General features: G+C 37.9%; 1 long non-coding RNA gene across 1 annotated transcript in view; it reads right to left on the bottom strand.

Moving 5' to 3' along the window:
• Positions 1-296: 296 nt before the first annotated feature.
• Positions 297-15,863, bottom strand: part of LOC117979147 (uncharacterized) — a 68,683-nt gene continuing 53,116 nt past the window's right edge. Inside the window, exon 6 of the long non-coding RNA XR_010109278.1 lies at positions 297-1,887. This is a non-coding gene — a long non-coding RNA (uncharacterized LOC117979147). The remainder of the gene's footprint in view (positions 1,888-15,863) is intronic.

The raw sequence follows: 15,863 nt of genomic DNA, 5'->3' as shown, positions 1-15,863 counted from the left end.
AAACTTGGAGAATTTAACGCCAGCAAAGGATGGTTTGATAATTTTTGAAAGAGGTTTGGCTTTAAAAATGTCAAGATAACAGAAGAAGCAGCTTCTGCTGAACAAGAGTCAGCAGACGAGTTCCCAGATGCCATTAAGAAAATCATTGAAGAGAAAGGATATTTGCCTGATCAGGTTTTTAATGCAGACAAAAGTGTTCTACTCTGGAAAAAAGAGAGAGAGAGAGAAGCAAACACCAGGATTAAAGGCCGGAAGAGATTGGCTAACTCTACTGCTATGTGCAAATGCAGTTGAGTTTCAAACAGGACTGCCCTTATCTATAAAGCTGCTAACCCCTGAGACTTGAAAGGAAAAGATAAACACCAGCTTCTAGTCTTTCGGTTGTACAAAAAGAAGGGCTATAGAGTGAGAACCCTTTCTCTGGATAGGTTCCATCAATTCTTTGTTCCTGAAGTCAGGAAGTACCTTGCCAGTAAGGGACTGTTTTTTAACCTTCTTTTGATATTTGACAATGCCCCCAGCTACCCAGAACCCCATGAGTTTAACACTGAAAAAATGTGGTATACTTGCCCCCAAACACATCTCTAATTCAGGTCGGGGGCTCTTAACGACTTTAAGGCTCATTACACACAGTACTCCATGAAAATGATTCTTTTTTTTTTTCTTTAAAAAAAATTTTTTTTACTATACTTCAAGTTCTGGGATACATGTGCAGAACGTGCAGGTTTGTTACATAGGTATGCATGTGCTATGGTGGTCTGCTGCACCCATCAACCCATCATCTACATTAGGTATTTCTCCTAATGCTATCCCTCCCCTTGCCCCTGACCCAATGACAGGCCCCAGTGTGTGACGTTCCCCTCCCTGTGCCCATATATTCTCATTGTTCAACTCCCACTTATGAGTGAGAACATGCAGTGTTTGGTTTTTTGTTCCTGTGTTAGTTTGCTGAGAATGATGGTTTCCAGCTTTATCCATGTCCCTGCAAAGGACATGAACTCATTCTTTTTTATGGCTGCATAGTATTCCATGGTGTATATGTGCCACATTTTCTTTATCCAGTCAATCATTAATGGGTATTTGGCTTGGTTCAAAGTCTTTGCTATTGTGAATAGTGCTTCAATAAACATACGTGTGCTTCTGTCTTTATAGTAGAATGATTTATAATCCTTTGGGTATATACCCAGTAATGGGATTGCTGGGTCAAATGGTGTTTCTGGTTCTAGATCCTTAAGGAATTGCCACACTGTCTTCCACAATGGTTGAAGTAATTACACTCCCACCAACAGTGTAAAAGCATTCCTATTTCTCCACATCCTCTCCAGCATCTGTTGTTTCCTGACTTTTTAATGATTGCCATTCTAACTGGTGTGAGATGGTATCTCATTGTGGTTTTGATTTGCATTTCTCTGATGACCAGTGATGATGAGCATTTTTTCATGTGTCTGTTGGCTGCATAGATGTTTATGTCTGTTCATATCCTTTGCCCACTTTTTGATGGGGTTGTTTGTTTTTTCTTGTAAATTTGTTTAAGTTCCTTGTAGATTCTGGATAGTAGCCGTTTGTCAGATGGATAGATTGAGAAACTTTTCTCCCATTCTGTAGGTTGCCTGTTCACTCTGATGATAGTTTCTTTTGCTGTGCAGAAGCTTTTTAATTTAATTAGATCCCATTTGTCAATTCTGGCTTTTGCTGCAATTGCTTTTGGTGTTTTAGTCATGAAGTCTTTGCCCATGCCTATGTACTGAATGATATTGCCTAGGTTTTCTTCTAGGGTTTTTATGGTTTTAGGTCTTACATTTAAATCTTTAATCCATCTTGAGTTAATTTTTGTATAAGGTGTAAGGAAGAGGTCCAGTTTCAGTTTTCTGCATATGGAAGAGAAATCTGAAAGAGAGAACACCATAAAAATCTGGAAGGATTCCAGGACTGTTGATGCCATTGTTGTTATAGAAAAAAAAAAGTTAAATCCTTCAAGCTCAAGCCATAACTTTCTGCTGGACAAAACTATATACAGATGTTGTTCATTACTTCACAGGCTTTCTGACAGTGCCTATGAAGAAAATCACAAAAGAGACTGTGGAAATGGCAAAAAAAAAAAAAAAAGTGGGGGATAAAAGGTTTGAAGATACGGATGTTGGAGAAATTCAAAAGCAAATAGACACTATACAAGAGAAATTAACAGAACAGGACTTGATGGAGATGAGCATTTCTGAATCAGTGCCAGACAACGAGGAAAAAGACATAAAAGCAGTGCCAGAAAAGAAGATGACATCAGACAACCTGACAGAAGGGTTCTGATTATTCAAGACTGATTTTAACTTCTTGTACAACATGGACCTTTCTATGATACAGGCACCAAAACTAAAGCACAGGATTGAAGAAGGATTAGTACCTTATAGAAACATTTTTAGAGAAATGAAAAAGCAAAAAGTCAGAAAAATTATGATGTATTTCCATAAAGTTACACAGAGTGTGGCTGCCTCTCCTGCCTCCCCTTCTACCTCCTCCACTTGTTTTGCCTCTGCCACTCCTGAAACAGCAAGACCAATGCTCCTCTTTGTCGTCCTCTTCAGCCTACTCAATGTGAAGATGACAAAAATGAAGACCTTTATTATGATCCACTTCCAGTTAATGAATAGTAAATACATTATCTTTCTTATAATTTTCTGAATAATATTTTCATTTATCTAGCACACTTTATTGTAAGAATACAGCATATAATACATATAAAATACAAAATAGATAACATAATCAACTACATGTCATTGTTAAGGTCAACAGTGCTTATTAGTAGTTAAGTTTTAGGGGAGACATCAAAAGTTATACACAGATTTTAGACTGTGCAGGGGGTCAATGCCCCTAATACCTGCATTGTTCCAGGGTCAACTGTATACAGAAATCATCATTACTTCTGACTACCCAATTTCTTGTGGCAAAAGAAAGAAACTCTTCCAAACTAGTTACTTAATGATAAACCAAGGAACAGAAATGATTGATTAGCTAGAATTTTACTTTTTAAGCAGTAGCAGTAATAGCATCCTATCTCTCCGTACTTAAACATTTTCTTTCTCCTGAGGGCCTTCTCTGATCATCCTTGTAAGACAAAATTTATTCACATCTGTCTTTAGGTGACGGAATTTACACATATGAAGAAAGGCTAGGGTATCCAGACATGGGCAATGCTGCTCTTATTTGACTAATTAGAAAGACCCTTTCTAACCACCACGTCATTTAGTTGCAGACAAGTGGTTTTCCTTGGATTAATACAAATTAGTTTGTCTCTTTATTTCTTAACCAGCTGGATATACATTTTTCCCTCTAACAGAAACACTCTATTCCATACAATTTAATAAGCACTAAAAGATTCAATGACATCTCACTCATCAGTGTTTTCAAAGAGTCTGCATATGGATGTGGATGTTTTCTCTTCTGTCATGTCATCATTAATGAAACTCAAAGACAGGCCTTGGATGATGCTTCTTTATTTCTTTGGGTCTGCTTTACAGCGTACCTAGACTGATAGGGAAAAGATTCATCAAAGGCGCCATGATTTCACATTTCTTTGCCCTGCTTGTGTCCTTTCCGTCCATTATCCTCCCAGACATCTAAGGCCCTGTGTGTCTAGCTGTACTACTCTCCTCATTATCTGCTATTCTGCTGTCGTCCATTGCCAGCTCAGGCTGCCCTTTGTTCTTTGGTTCTTTGTCTTTCATTCTCAGAGCCAAATATCAATACTGCTCACAATGTTCCAAATGTTCAGAATCAAAAGTCACATTACCAATTCTTTCTGAATATGCTGTCCATTTTTAAATTTTCTTTATTTATACTGACTCTTTTCACATGTAAGAAACATACACACATTTGCTTTCAGAGGCAGGTACACTTTGATCCTCCAAGAGACTGAAAAAAAAATGCCTGTGGGTGCTGTAGGTTCATATTTTATGGCACATACAGACTTGACTTTCACTTCATTCCATCCTCATTTTAATCATTCATATTTAATGTTACATATACTTGACTCTTCGACTTTTTTAATCTCATATGCTGAGTGGTGCACAAATTAGTCCCATATTCCACTATCCAGCAACTTTTTATTATTTATCGGCATTGACTGAGCTATCATTGTCATCTATTCATTAGTTTGTGAAAGATTTAAGCCTCTTCTCATGTATAATCTAGCTGTTATTTATCATGTTCTGTCAGTAACTCCTCTTTCTCGTGGTGTCTGCTTGCAGCAATAGATCATCTTCTGGTCTGAACTTCTCATGAATATAAGAACTTCTACTCTTTATCTACCAAGGTTAACCTCAACGGGACTCACTGCTTGGCTAGCTCAAACTCTGTCATCCTACTAACTAAGCAATGACATCTCATCACTAAACAGTCGTGATAACTGTCTAGTTCCTATAATTTCCACTGAAGAGAGCTACCAGGTGCCTTTCCAGAAACATTCTAGGACAGCAGAACCAGCCCTTTAAGGAAATGAGATTTTATCTCATTTGGAAAAATCCTCAGCCCATTAAAGTTTTTGGCAGGACAGGTGCTACCTAGCAACCCAACCCCATTTCATGTGTTTCAAGGTTTCAGATAGAGAAGACCTGAAATAGTGGTTACATTGTGTGCCTTTCAGTGCTTCATTTTAAATCTCCTAGAAAGTCTGTCCTCTGGACTGAGAACTTCCACACAGCAATAAGCATCATTCACCCTGACTTCTTGATAGCATCAGATACAAAACAAATCTGGCTTGTGAATGGCAGGCTCAGCCCAGGACTGAACAGGAGCTACATAAAATCAGAGTATGCTCCATAGATACCAGCAATCAGTATGATGTTCTTGGATGAAGAGCGTAATACATTTCCAACAAGTGGCTTATTCCTATGCCATTTTATTATCTCTTGGCATATTTCCATATGAGTACCCAGTTAGGCCTGGAGGAAGGAGATAAAGCAGAGCCAATGGATAAAGTAACCTCAGATTTAAAATGTCCACTTATTCTTTAGTTTGAATCATGGCACACACAAAGAAGTTCCTATATTTGGCAAAAGAAGAAAATGTGAAAATAAGCAGCGAGGGGAGCAAATATTCATTTTAAGAAACAGCTAAGGCTCTGACTAGAACATAGATAGAATCCAGTCTAATTCTTTCCATAGAGCCAGCCAGTGTTCAACAAACATTTGTTGCAATGGAGCCTTTTTTGAAAGCTGTATCATTGTAGCCACGGTTCACTTCAATGATAAGGAAAATAAGGCTCACAAGTGGATCCGCAGGGCAAGCTCACTGAGGAAGGAAACAAGCTTTGTATCCCCTCAGTGCTATGTAAAAGGCAGATGATCAACAAACAGGTATTGAACAAATGGACAAGTGAACAAATGAATACTCGAATCCTTCAGTGACCTCAATCTTCCAGCACTGCCTGCACGAGACGATCATGCTTAAAATGAAATGTTTCATTCCGATACTATTATAAAGTTTGAAAATTTCTATCATAAACTTAGATTTTATGCCTTAAGCTGAGAATGTTTTTTACTTGGATAATAGCACCTCCTCTGGCTTTTTCCTCCCTTACATAGACATTTTGGCCCATATTTACCCTCTATGATGTAGCAGACACAGGTATTGCTACAAATTTCGTGTTGTACTGCACTGCAGGACTTACAGCATGTTCTATCATGGAACCACATTTTGGCCTTAATAAAACACAGCACCACACAGCATGTCATTCACTATAATATAATTAAATACAATGCCAAGGGAAATATGTCACTGTAATGGTGAAACACACGTGCTATTTCCTTCTCTTCTCCATGAAAGGGGCAGCTAAGGCATAATTTAGGAAGAAGGTATTTAACACAGTGAGGTTCTGCAGCTTGCCAGCAAAACAAAAGGAAAAAAAATGAGGATGTAAGGGAGAGGACATAGAGAAATATGAGGAGGAAGGGGAAGACACAATAGTGAATCAGTAGTATTTCAACTATTTTTTCCTACTTAAACCAAAATCTCAGAGAATTTCTAAACTTAAAGATTTGAGAGAAGAAGTGTCTCTCAGCAATGAGTAAAAGGCAAAAGACCAAAAAAAAAAAAAAAAAAAAAAAGACTTGTTCTTACCCACATTACTGGCCTACTTCTAAAAGAATTGGTTTAAATAGTACCCCACAAAAGAGTGAAAATTAGTTTTGTTTCCATCTTAACAAAGAGTTAATGCAAGAACCATCACCAAGAGTCAGGATATCTGGGTTCTGGCCCTGGCTGCATTTTTAACGGATTGAAACCTAGGACATGTCAATTCGCATTTGAGGCCCTCAGTTGTCTTATTTAAAAGACAAGACATTGGGTTTAATTATCAATGCTAAGATTCCACCATTGATTTTACATAAGAATACCTACCATTTGCATTTCTGTCTTACCTACTCAATCTGAAATTTCTGTTAGGGTCAGTAAAAGCTATATCTTGCAATGCATGTATACATAAGTGTAGGATAATAAACATAACACACAACAAGCACAAGTCCCCAATTTCCTCTCACCCTGCAGCCTAGAATACTTGGACAGATGAAGGAATACAGTACTTGCAAACTTGATTTATTGATGGTCAAAGAGCAAGCTAGTGCCCTCCTTCTGGCAAACATCTCCAGTCTCTCTGAGGGGGCCTTGAAGTCCCTTTCTCAGCTTGTGGGGTAAAAAAACACATAAAAAGAGAAGGGCATCTTACTTCCATGAACCACCTTTAAAGAATCCTTCTCTCTGTCAGATACTAGAGGCAAGCTCAGGTCTAGTTCAGCCACCTTTTAACATGCCATGTGAGGGTGTGTATAACATCTGTTTTTAAAATGGGGGCAATGGTCACCTACTGTCCTCAGCTTTGGGCTTCAGTTAAAATCCCAAAACAATACGAAAAATCTCATTTAAAATCTGGTTAGAAACATCTAACATTTTAAACAGCCCAAAAATAGTTCTTTTTTTTTTTTAACCAGATCCCCTCTTATAAAAAAAAAGAAAAGAAAAGAAAACCTAGTCTTTCTTCCAATCTTTCTCAACTCATTATGATGACACTATCTGACCTACCAGCTGCTCAAACCAGAAGTCTAGAGCAAGCCTCAGTTTTTCTTCTTCCCTACTTCCAACCCAGCAGCAAGTCATGTTGGCTCCATGTCCTCCATTCCCAACCTAGATCCAAGCCACCGTCATCACTGAGATTCCTGCAAGAGCCCAACTGGTCCCTCAGTTTTCACTCTTGCCCCACTACAGTCCATCTACCACCCAGTGGCCAGAGTGATCATCTAAACATGTAAAGTACATTATGTCACACTCTGGTTAAAGCATCCCAATGGCTTTCTAAACTACTCAAAATAAAATCCAAGAAGGGCTCCACATTACCAGGCCCACTGGTTGCACTATGCCATCTATTCACTGCCTTCCAATAAAACATTCATTTCCACCTCTGGGTCTTTGTATGCACTCTTCCCTCTCCCAGGAACACTCTACATTTAGATCTTTGACATTTAGGTCACGATTGAAATGCCCCCTCCTCCACGAGGCCCTCCCTCAACATCCATCCCACCCATGGGATCCCAACTATTCACTATCCCATGAATAGTTTTGTTCATAATCTGAAATGCTGTCATGCATTTATTTGCTTGAGCAAGGGTACCACTATACGCCTAAAGAGCAGGACCTGGCCATCATTCTCACTCAATGGATTTTTTCTGAATGAATGAATTTTGTCTTTGGACTTAATGTGTGAAGCAGTTCTTCAATGAACCTATCTGTGGGTATGGTTAACAGGAATGAATCTTCAGAGAAAGTACCAAACTAATAAAAAGACTATTGGCATCCTTTCTTGAGTTACTGTTTAAAATCAAAATTTTTACACAACATTTCAAGTGTTTAATTCCAAAAGGGCTTATTTCTGAATCAGTTCAAAGGTACTGGGGTGGGGGGGGAGGGGGTTGAGATAATGACACATAAACCTTGACTTCATTCTTAAGATTTTATTAAATAAATGTGCCACCTAAACTAGAAGAGGGGAGCATTTTTCCAATTGCAAATCAGCAGAAACCTACAAAACTCCATTAAAAGTAAATAAAATATCTAAGCAGTTTTTTTATCTAAAACAGGACACTTTTGAGGGTGAAGAGGAGTGCTATTAATAAATATACAGTACTGAGACAACAGCATATACTCATGTTGTCACCCTAGTTAAGGGCCATATAGGTAATTTCAAAAATGAGATTCAGTCATTTATTTGGGCTAATTTTTTGTTTATTTTTTATGAAGAGTGTGTTGGATTGTAGATTGTTTTGAAGAGAAACTAGAAGGAATGAAAGGAGAGCGTACTATGAAAGAAATAAATAGAAAACAATTATTTTAAAAAATAGAGTACAATAAACACTACTAAACAATTAAAACAAACATTTTAGGCATACATTTTGGTGAAAGACAGGAGCATGAGAAAAAAAGAAGAGTGACTAGACAAGGGAAAGACAAATAAACAAAGAGAATGGCAGACGAAAGAGAGTCACAGAGAAGCAGAGGAGCTGAAAAGAAGGGCAGTGTCGTTAATAGACCCAAGAAGTTATTACAGGTTGGGTTTCCCACAAAGAAGATGGTGAGATGGAGACTGGCAACCTGTATGTTTACTAAAAAGAGCTCTTGGGATTAACACTTGTAGAAACATAGGAAAGGAGGTGGATTTGGGCAGAGGGAGAAGTTAAGCTTCAATGCAGGACCAACAAAGGCTTCTACCTACCCCTCAAGTAGTTCTGGAGCTGGGATGGCTTTTCTAAGTTGTCCTAAGTTGGAGCAAGAGAGCCAGGTCTTTATACTCAAGTGTTACTTGGCTACTGGACAGAGGTCAGTGACTGAGTAAACATGATTTTGAGGGAGGCATTTTTCTTCAGCTGAGCTCATCTCCAGACAGAGCTAAAAGCTCCAGACAGAGCTGAAAACTCCAGACAGAGCTCCTGTCCCCACAGAAGCCTAGTGTCCAGATAGGTCATTTTGGTTCTTCCTCTTTCTTTTTGTCTATATGTGTGACCTTCCACATATTTCTGTTCTTCCTTTCCATGCACGTAAAGGAAGTATGTGTATATACCAGTTTCTCAACACTTATCCTGACACATGCTTTTGGGTTAAAATATCCTTGAGGGCATAACTTCCACATTTTCCTTACTGTTTTATCTCAGTATCTGCTAAAATAAAACAGATGCACATGGTAGATGTTCAATAAATCACTTTCCAGAGTCAAAATGGGATTCAATCTGACCTCCAGGGCTTGCCGCAATCTGGAGCCAATTGTACATGACCACATCCTTCCTTGTGTTAATCTCTGGTGAAAGAACTGCCCAAATTTTTTTTAAATTTGTTGATATATTTTTATTTTGCCTAAATCATCATTCCTTTCCTCATGGCTACCTCTACAATGCCAAAAGCAATCTTCTCTCCATCTTGAATCTTATCGATGAGAACATATATAATTTTAACACTGTCATCACTGTCATCACTAAACTTCCTCCAAAAGTTCTGAATATCCATGCTTAATCTGTCTACTTATCTTTCACATTTCCAAAACATCAAATAAGTTTAAAGTAGTTTAAAAAAATGATGTCTACATGAGAATAATGTGAAAAGTTATTCTATCCTGTTCTTTCCCTAACAAACTTGCTACAAATGTATAGCAAGATCCATAGGGAAAAATCTGAACCCATTTGCAAATTGTCATATGAGGGCTGCTCGACTGCAGAAGGAAACTGAGATTTTTAAGTATGTGGAGTAATTTTTATAAGTCACCATTTTAAAATCCCTTTAAAATGCTTGAGATTTCATTTGCTAGGAGAAATCATCTTTAAACTGATAATTGTCTAAAAAGAATTCTGTTTTAATTAAATATTATTTAATTCCTTTTACTTCACTTAAATTTACTGGATTTTTTAAATTTATAACTCAGTTTGCCATTTTTTTAAAATGTCAATAGCTTTTGAGGTACACATAGTTTGTGGTTACATAGATGAATTCCATAGTGGTGAATTCTCAACTTCTAGTGTACCCATTACCTGAGCAGTGTACACTATACCTAATATGTAGTCTGTTGTCCCTCACCACCTCCCAACCTCCTCCAACCCTGAGTTCCCAAAGTCCATTATATCACTCTGTATGTCTAAGACATTTCATTCTTTTTCATGGCTGAGTTGTATTCCATGGTCTCTATATATCACATTTTCTTTATCCACTTGATGGTCAATAGGCACTTAGGTTGCTTCCATATATTTGCAAATGTGAATTGTGCTGCTATAGACATACATGTGTATGTATCTGTGTCTTTTTCATATACTGACTTATTTTCCTTTGGGTAGATACCCAATAGTGAGATTGCTGGATTGAATGGTAGATCTACTTTTAGTTCTTTAGGAATCTACATACTGTTCTCCATAGAGGTTGTACTAATTTACATTCCCACCAGCAGTGTAAGTGTTCCCTTCTGCCACATCCACACCAACATCTATTGTTTTTCCACTTTTTAATTCTAGTTTACCATTTTTTCTAAGGATTTTTAGATATTTGTGATAATTAATTTGATTTTTCAGTATCCTGTTAGAAGTTTTAGCTTCTCCCTTGACTCTTCTCTACCAGCTGAGAAAAGTTACTGGATGCCTTAGCAACTTTGACAAAACAGGCTGACACCTTCAGAAAAACTTAAATGGGGACAAGCAAAACTCAATAATAATATCCTATCTATTTCTAACTGTAAGAAAAGTAAAACTCTATATTACTATGTAAACAAATTTAAAGTAAGTTTTCTATCATGGATTATACTCCCAATGAGGCAGCATAATACAACCAGACAGACTGAGTTCAATGTGCTGACCAGCAGTGTGACTTGGGACAAGTGTCTTTGCTGCTCTGAGCCTTGATTTCTTCACCTATAAAATGACAGTCTCTACAACCACCATGAGGATTCCATAGACACTTAAGACAGTATCTTGTACAGAGTAAGCAACTCAGAAAATGGCAGTTATTACTAACTTTTGTTTAGGGTAAATGCTTAAAATATATGAAATGTCAATTATGAACACACACAATGTAGTGTATTTACATCCATGAATTTAACATCAAGTTTTGTTTAATGATGATGGACTCCAGATTCATAATTAGGCAAGCAAATGCAGTAATCCCCCTTTATCCAGCATTTCACTTTTCTGAGGTTTCAGTTACCCATGTTCAACTGCAGTCCTAAAATAATAAATGGAAAATTCCAGATATAAACAATTTGCATGCTTGAAATTGTGCTGTTCTGAGTAGCATAATAAAATCTCTCACCATCCTGTTCTGTCTTCCACCCCACCCTCCACCAGACATGAATTATCCTTTGCCCAACCTATCCACACTGTATATGCTACCTGCCCATTGGCCACTTAGTAGCCATCCCAGTTATCAGATTAAAAATACATAGTCCATACTGTATATACAGGATTTAGTACTATACACAGTTTCAGGCATCTACTGGGGGTCCTGGACCATATTTCCTTCCAATAACGGGGACCACTGTAATTAGGAAACACCTACTTCTTTTGTATATCATGTCTTGGGCTCGCCTCAAAGTTAAGTACAAGCCAGCTAATTATTTTTGATGCTCTTTATTTTTTCCTTCTTAAAAGAATTAAGAAACTCATTTTCTTTTACTCTTAATAAATATCAAACTGAGGACAGGCCATACACAACTGGTTGTAATTAGAAATACACATAATCATTCCGTGATAAATTACTTTATTAATATGTTCAGGTGAGTCTTTCCACAGAGGAATATCCTCCACTAGCCATTTATCTTACATCTTTTTACTTTAGCATGCTACAAAGTACTAAAAATGCATACATTGCCCAGCAAATCCATGATGATGACCAATGAGAATATTTCCCTGGATACATGCTTTAAAACATCAGTAAATATTTTCTTTTTATTATTATTAATGAAGATATTTCTTTAACATGGACTTTCTTTTTTTTTTTTTTTTTTTTTTTTTTAGACAGAGTATCACTCTGTTTCCCAGGCTGGAGTGCAGTGCAACGATCCTGGCTCACTGCAACCTCCACCTCCCAGGTTCAAGCGATTCTTCTGCCTCAGCCTCCCAAGTTGCTGGGATTACAGGCAAACGCCACCACACCCACCTAATTTTTGTATTTTCAGTAAAGATAAGGTTTCACCCTGTTGGCCAGGCTGGTCTCAAGCTCCTGACCTCAGGTGATCCACCCGCCCTGGCCTCCCAAAGTGCTGGGATTACAGGCATGAGCCACTGTGCCCGGTCCAACTTTACATTTTTGCTGCTTGTCACAGGCTTATCGATACTAACAACAAGATTAAGAAAAGCTTTGAACATCTGACCAGTCACTCACCTTACGTAAGAATTATCTGGCAACTTATTAAGTTAAATTATTACTGAAGGCTTGCTGCGTAGCTAAAGAACATCATCTGATTAGGTTCCATGAGAAATCAGAAAGTTTAGGAAAAGTCTGAACTAAACACCAAGCAACTGGGCATCTATTGATCTGGCTGTTTTTCTATTTTTAATTAGAAATTGACTTCCACAGTCATTTTACATTAGTAACAGAGTAAAACAAGTGGAGCAGATTTGGAGTATTCAGACATTTACCTAAAAACCTGACGCAATATGCTGTTTCTGCAAATGCAATATTAAGTGGAGCATTGAAGTAATTATCTGGATAATTAAAAATCTCATGATATGCTACCAAGGGGAAAGGGTGGGAAGTAGAGAATGGAGACTCAAATTACCCATTAAAAAATCATTACCTCTGTTTTAACCACTATTAGTTTCCAAATGGAATGCCTCATTTAGATGACAAGAATCTCCAAAACAAAGAAAATATTCCAATGTGATTATGTGATTATGTAATTGAAAAACAATTACTCATATCTATAAAAAGAGAGGAAGTATTTCTATAGAATCACAAGTGAAACTTTGTCCAAATTATTTATGTTTTCCCACAGTGTCAGCCTTGCCCAAATTCAAATGCAAGCTCAAATGAGAAGCAATAAAACAAGATTTTCAACGTGTTTGAAATTCTAGTAGACTGGCTTTCCCTCCGTTGCTCCCGCCAATGAGATCACAGCAGTTGTAAAAGATACACAAAAGTTAACTCCAAAAGACCACCGGAAATTGGCTTGAAAGGGGAAGTAAACTTGGAATCATTAATTCAGAGACCATTGACACCATCAAAGCATTTCATTTTAGCCATAATATCGAGATTTACTAAATCTTTTCCCCAACGTGAAAGCTGATAGAACATAAGCTAGAACTAACTATTAATACAAGCCCAGACCTGACTTTCTACCTTCCTATTTAGTAGGCTTTGGCAGCAGCCTGTCTTCTCAGGACAAGAGGATAATGTCAGGTCTGGTCAGGACCAATCTAACCCGTAGGCTATCACCTCACATGCATATAAATTATTCTCTTGGAGGGAGTCATATATTAAGCTTTCTTTTGACAATTTAACACGAAAAGTTGTGTCACACTGATCTGTTTCTGAGTTCACACTCTTTGAGCAGGTTGAATGAAGTAAAATAAACCCACCATCTGTTCCTGACACTTGTTTAATTTTGGAGGGAATCTAAAATTTGACTAACTCTGTAAAAGGAGCTGAGAAAATGTAAACAAAGCCTCTTAATTTAAAATTGACTAAACGCATGTTTTTCCTACTTTCAGACAATCTGCTGTCTTCCAGCTGTGCTTGCTCAATTCTGCATCATTCTGGGAGCCCTGGTGTCACAGCAGTGAATAGGCAGGGTTCAGTGGAGATGAGACTGTGCCAACCTGGCCTCCTCTGCAGCATACAAATAAGTGCCCTTATGAAAGATTAATAATGCAGAGCACACCAAGGTAGACGGCTTGGCACAGCGCTGAATGCACACGAACAGAAGCAGCCAGGACTCGCCAACCCAAATGTGTCTGCACAGTCTGACTGTCTACAAGTGTGCTTGGCCTCCTAATTGCCAGTCTCCTTTCCCATCACCCTCAAGGGCTTCATGAATAAAGATGAAGGACAAGCACTTTCTGCTTCCCTTTAGTACCTCAGCAGGTGCACACTTAATAAACTTTTTTATCTCTTTGGGTACAAATGACCTCAGAGATTCTGCAAACCCAAAACTGTCATCATTTTTTCTCTTTTTGTCTACAAAAATATGTCCAAGTTACTGAGGAAGAGGAGAAGGGAATGCATGGATGACAACAGTAAAAGAAACAAACTAATCTCAAATGCAGAATGTCCACGCAGAAAATATCCACCCACTGTGACAAATATGCCTTACTCCTTAGCAATCCATCTGCTACACTTACCAAAGAAAAGCCACCAAATTCAAAAATGCTAAAAAGTGTTAGCATGTGATAAGGAGTCCCTAGTGTCTCCATGAAAGATGTACAAACATCTTTGGAAAGAGAAATGTGGATTGTATTAATTTGACGGTCATCTGAAAGGATGGCTGGCCCCAAACCCAAGGGCTGAATGCAACTTATGGAAGCTCTACAGGCAGCCATCAGAGAACACATCAAGAGAGAAAACTGACTTTACAGATCTTTTTCACATAGGGATTTACAATCAGATTTCAACCTTCAACAGACCCACAATAGTATTACAATATAAAGCCACAAATGTGTGAGTGAGCCAGCCAGCAATTGAACACATTTTTAAAGTCACAATGATCTAAAAGTGGATTTGTTTTTACATGTGGCAGCTACTTTCACTCCACAGTCAGTAGCACCTAACTGGCATTTGCTAAATTTGTAGAATGAATGGGTGAATTAACAGTGATAAATTATGGATCTTGCCACTGACAGGGTTTTGCTTCCCAAAATGTTCACTGCCTCTTTCTTTCAAGCAGTTGGAATGGCTTCCTATGATGCATACACCAAAATTCATGGTAAACTATAAATAAGAGGGCAAAGCATGAAATTCAAGGGAAATACAAACTAAAGCAGAAAGACAAAGCAAGGCGAAGACAAAAATACAGATACATTGGATTCAGTTCATAATGACCCATCGAGTTTCTTCCAAGCTTCCTGAGAGTCAAAAGAAAGAGAAAACTTTATTCAGCAACACATACATGTGTGTTACCAGAGAGGATACAATATCCCAGTTCCACAGAAAAACCAAGTTCTAAATTAGCACTGGTATTACAAAAAAAATTTATGTGTGGTTTTACAGAGGGGATGCCTTGTCCTGCTGTTACACAAATATGTCTGGACTGCTCCTGCCTCCAGCCTTTGTAGCTACTGTTCTGTTGCCTGGAATGTTCTGTTCCCTGTAATTCACACAACTCACTCCCTCACTGCCTCAAGTCCTAGCTCAAATGTCCTTGTTTCAATAGGACCTTTCCCAACAATCCCACTTAAAATTGCTAACCTCCATTCTCATCCCTGCACTCCTGCCCCCTTTTTTCTGGCTTATTTTTCTGCATAGCATCTACCATCATTTTAACATACCACATATTTATTTTGTTTATTGGCTTACCACCAGCTAGAATGTAGGTTCCCCCAGACCAGAATTTTCCTCTGTTTTGTTCATTGCTATATCCTAGGGCCTATACCAGTATCTGCAAGTTTATTGAATGAATGGATAAACAGACAATAGTCTAAACAATATTATTATGACAAATGCAATAGTTTCCCATGGTGAAGTAATTCCAGTGGATAAGATAATGTGATCCTGTTATATGAACATCTAGTGATGTGGCTTGATCCTAGGTCAGATGTAAACCACCTAGAATGACTCTTAATCATATCTGGTCACAGATTCCTTTGAGAATTAGGAAAGAGATAAACCTTCTAATATAGTTGCTATGGTTTGAATGTTTGTGT

The sequence above is a fragment of the Pan paniscus genome, chromosome 12, assembly GCF_029289425.2.
Source record: "Pan paniscus chromosome 12, NHGRI_mPanPan1-v2.0_pri, whole genome shotgun sequence".
In the NCBI taxonomy this organism is placed as follows: Eukaryota; Metazoa; Chordata; class Mammalia; order Primates; family Hominidae; genus Pan; species Pan paniscus.
Note: the sequence above shows the minus strand (reverse complement) of the source record. Positions and strands in the feature narration are given on the sequence as shown.